The sequence below is a fragment of the Pundamilia nyererei genome, unplaced genomic scaffold, assembly GCF_000239375.1.
Source record: "Pundamilia nyererei isolate P.nyererei 1_Seehausen unplaced genomic scaffold, PunNye1.0 scaffold00040, whole genome shotgun sequence".
Classification (NCBI taxonomy): Eukaryota; Metazoa; Chordata; class Actinopteri; order Cichliformes; family Cichlidae; genus Pundamilia; species Pundamilia nyererei.
In genome coordinates this window covers 1867167-1871850 of record NW_005187441.1, presented here as the reverse complement: position 1 = coordinate 1871850, position 4684 = coordinate 1867167, and the positions used below count along the sequence as shown (strand labels likewise).

The 4684-nt window shown below is 40.3% G+C and overlaps 1 protein-coding gene across 2 annotated transcripts in view; it reads left to right on the top strand.

The window, feature by feature from the left end:
* Window positions 1-4684, top strand: part of LOC102196907 (interleukin-1 receptor accessory protein-like 1-B) — a 342277-nt gene that overhangs the window by 247697 nt on the left and 89896 nt on the right. The window lies entirely within an intron of this gene.

The following is a 4684-nucleotide window of genomic DNA, read 5'->3' as shown; positions in this document are numbered from 1 at the left end:
GTCTCGATGTTGTCGGAGATCAGGCCCACGTCTGATACCAACAACCATGCCACATTCAGAGTCACTTTCTTCCCCGTTCTGATGCTCAGTTTGAACTTCAGCAGGTCATCTTGGCCATGTCTGCATGCTCCTAATCCTTAGAGTTCCTGCCATGTAATTCATTAATTAGAAATGTATTCTGACAACCAGTTGACTGGTGAATGTATGCTGAATTTAGTTTGGTGGTTAGTTTGGTTGTTCTCTTAATGACAGCTTCATAGTATTACAGAGTGAAATATTGTAAAAAATACTTCCCAGTAAAGTCTTAACTGTAACCAAGAACCAAGGCAGTCTGTGACAGGTTAGGTTACCAAGACACACCATAAAAATCTAATTTCTTGAAAACTTGGCAACAGGAATTGAAGTTAGTTTGTTACCTCAAGCTATTTGTAGAAGTCTTTCTTCTTAGTTTTTGGAAATATTTCCATTACAGCTTATGAGATGTGGTCTGTATCCTGATAACTTTTAAAGAATTGTGACTCAAACACTAAGTCCAACACTTTATTTTCTTACTGTTTTCTTACTTGTCATACATTTTTTTAAAAAGGTCACACGGGTATATTTTCTGCTTGCCAGTGAAGCGTCTAGCAAATTTTACTTAAACAGAAGTGGAGAGTACATATGTTCAGAGCTGTTTAGAGCTAAGACTTTTGTGAACAGCAGGACAGCATGTTTGACATTTTCACTGTAATGATGGGTTATGCTACCGAGTGCACAAAAGAGCGACTTGCTGATTTGTTTATGGCACAAAGACATTCAGCATTTTTCATTTCGGTCTTTGAATGTGAGAGCGCGACAAGGAAAAGACTGAATCCCCACAAGACTTATCTGTCGACCCTTTTAGTCAGGTTTTAAAAAGAGTTTCGTTTGCACGTTGGGACTCACATGTAATGGACATTTTCCAGCTGCATCTGCAGCAGAAACCTGTGCAAGCGGAGACACTAGACAGAGCTACTAAATTACTCTTGAGATCATATATGTATGATTGTTGTCTATTTTGCATCAGAAATAAAAGGTAAGCATTGGCTTCCATGTGCTGTTATTGACACCTTGTGACACTCATTAAAATACAACGTCTTTGGAAAGTGGGAGGACGAGGAGTTTAAGTTTATACTCATCAATCTATGACAGCTAATAAAGACATCATATACGTGCTCTTTGCAACTAAAGTGTGAGAACAGGGCAGGCATACTGTCATGCTGTTTGCTGTTTGCTGTATTTATACCGTTTCACACCCACAAACAGCACCCAGCTCTCTGTTCTCCTCTCCTCCTTTTGAGGGAGGATGTGGGCTGAATCTTGACCTTTCGGTGCACACCCCTCCCACATAAACATTCACTCATGCACCGATATGCATGCGCAGCCCTAAGCTTTGGAGCCAGGGGACTCGGAGCAGGCTTTAGCCCTGACTCGATGCCCCCTACTTGAAAGTCAACCTGCGCCGGCCCCAGCGGTACCAGTGTGAGGGATACTCTCGCTGTCGAGAGGCAGATTCTTGTGTCAGCAAGAAGAAGGGACGAGCAATCTTTATCATGTCATTCAGAGAAGTTTTGTTTTCGTTTTTTCAAAAACCGCTGCATTACATGCAAACTTGCTCGTTGTTAGGCTTCCAGTAAAACTTATTTTTTTTCTCTTTGCAATCACTCAAATCAAGGCACATTTTGCATAAATTGCTAGAACAGTATCATTAGCATGCAAATTATAGGAGAACAAATGTTTTCTGTGCCTTAAAAAGAGCTGTATATACTGTATTTCCTTTGCTGCTTTCCTTTCGGGAGCACTCTTACCTTTGCACTTAACAACTTCACCAGGGGAATACTGTTAAGTATATTTTTCACACAACTGTTTTTCCCCAACAAGCTAAACAAATTATCCTTCAGATTTTTTTTTTCTTGCCCAAACTTCCAGAGTCTAACTCTCCCTCATTAATTTGGGACTCACCACAGCTGAGAGCAATAATTGCTTTTTAGTATTCTTGGTGCAGTATGCTATGGGCTTCATTTTCCATAAGTAGATAAGACTAACCACTGTGATGGGATCTGCATTATTAATGTTAGTGCTCACTTGATGTTGTGTTCGGGGGTGTGAGCCTGTGCTCCTGTGGAATTCAGTTTATTAACGTTTAAAAATAGGCCGCTTCAAATATGCACGCATGTGCAATCATGTATGTCACTTGAGAAAGAAAGGATTAAAAAAATAAAAGGGGGTGCCCGTGTTTGTGTATTTGTTGGTGCGTGTTTGTGTGTTTTGATGAATGGTGGGGTATGTCTTTGTATTTTCTGCTAGGTTGCCTGTTTTGCAGGTTGCTTTGCTCACACGAGGAGCGGCCACTTCACGGCAATGAAAAGCGACAGAGGAGAGAATACTGCTCTCGCCTGTGGCTATGCTTGGCTGGATCTGTGAGGCCGGCGCCTCCCCGCTGACAGAGTCCTTATTTCTGGGAAGATGGGCCCGTAATCGGACTCGTACACTTCACACCCTTTTTCGTGTAATTGGACTCTGGGTCAGAGAGTTAAAAAGAGCTGCCAATCACTGCACTAGGACAGGATGTGGACAGAAAAAAAGTGGGGAAATGGATGGGGGTCTCTTTTTGCTTTGACTGTGATGCTGCCAGTCTGGAGATGCTGAATGTGAATAGTTCCTTTTTTTATCACTTTTGATTGCAGCATTAAAAGATTACCCTAGTAACCATGTAGATCAAGCCAAAAACAGATGGGTTATGCCTGAAGCTGTATTTAGATTTGCAAATGTTCTGATAGCTGTTATGGAATATATAGCATAGAGACTTTGGGTGCATTTGTTTAATGTTTAAATTTAATTAAATTATTAAAATACCCCCGAATATGTTTTTCTCGCTTTTTCCACTCAATTAATCAAGAATAACTTTGCATTTTAATCGAATTCCAAATATCAAAAATTCACACTTCACTATTTCATTGACATTAAGGGCTGTGTAAAGACAATCTTACTACCAAAAAGGACAAATCCTTGATTTTGACAGTTTCAAATCTCACGTTTCAGTGACGTGACCCTTAATTTGATACGTTGTTCCACAGACAGAAAAACGAGGATCAATTGGCTTCTTTAATTAGGCTAATCTGAGCAAACTCTTTTACCTCTGCGGCTAATGAAAAATGAGCAGCAGCACGCAGCTGTTTGTGTATGCTAATTGTGGTTGTTGTATCAATGCAACGTTGAGTCTCCTTGTCTGCCTGCACGAGGCGGATGCCTCTGGAGTCCTGTGCAGGAGGGGATCAGCCATACGTTCTACTCTGTCTGGGTATCTAATCACCGTAGCGCAATGATTACAGTGCACTAATTACTGTGGCACATATTTGTTGTTTCAATAATAACAGGAATTAATAGCACTTTGAAATGGCCGCATGTGCAATGAAAGTGGACTGGAACTTAGACATTAGAAGTTTTTCAGCTACGTACAATATAATGCAGATGAAAGTTTTGTTTAATTTGAGACTGGAAGTGCTCTAACAAGTGTGACAGTGTTGGCATCCATGCACACTAATTATACAGAATATAAATAATCCCTGCTCTCCCTGGCATCGCCATAAACATACATATACAGAAAAAAAAACAAAAAAAAAACAATTGCCACCCTGGGAAGCTTCAGCACATGAGCACAGTGTAAATTATCTGCCCAGATTGCTTTTCTGGAGTTAATCATCTCCTTTTATGTTATTCATTTGTCAGTGGTTATTGTTTGTCAAAGTAATGCAGTCGCCCCACGATATGAAGTGGATAGTAAATTTTGTTTGGGCAACTCATCTTTATGCACAAAAAGAGGGTGGCCACGCAGCAGGATTTACATTTACAATTACAGTCATGATACAATCATCTCTCATCATAATTCCTCTGCCCAGGATGTCAGCGCAGATAGAGAACAGGCTTTCCACGCTGCATACCAAACAGCTGTTTGGCAAGCCTGACACCATACTTCAAGCATCGTGATTTGCACCATGCAAAGCGTCTCTCCCCCCCCCCTTCTCTCTGTGTCTGTCTTGTTCAGCTTCTGTATACATCTAATTCTTAACGTCTGCCCCTTTTAGTCTCCGCCACTGTTTTTGCTTTGCTTTTCTGAAACAAAAAGGCTGAAAAGGCTTTATAAAGGGGAATAGTTTGAGTCTCTGGTAACCTGCAGGATGTCAAAGGCTTGTGTAAACAATAAAGTTATCCTATTTTAGGACAAACAGAAATTTGCTGGATTTGAGAAACCTACACATGTCGACACCTATGAAAGCACGCATATACAATGAACTACTTAAAAAAAATAGTGGTTTAATTTTTTTTAAATGCTTTAAACAGGAAATAAAAATATCATTTTTCAGTAGCAAACAGGCATAAGCCCTTATAGTTAGTTATATTATAATTAAATTAGGACGAGAGATGGACCAATCCGATATTACGTATCGGTATCGGTCCGATACTGAGGTAAATTACTGGATCGGATATCAGAGAGAAATAAAAAATGTAATCCGATCCATTAAATATCAAAAAAGTACCTCACAAAACTTGCAACACAGCATAACTCTGCTCATAACAGTAGCACGTAGGAGCAGTGTGCTCACGTGATAGAGCGGCTGTGTGTAGCCTCGCTACCAAACCAGCATTTCATCTCCGATGAAGTGAT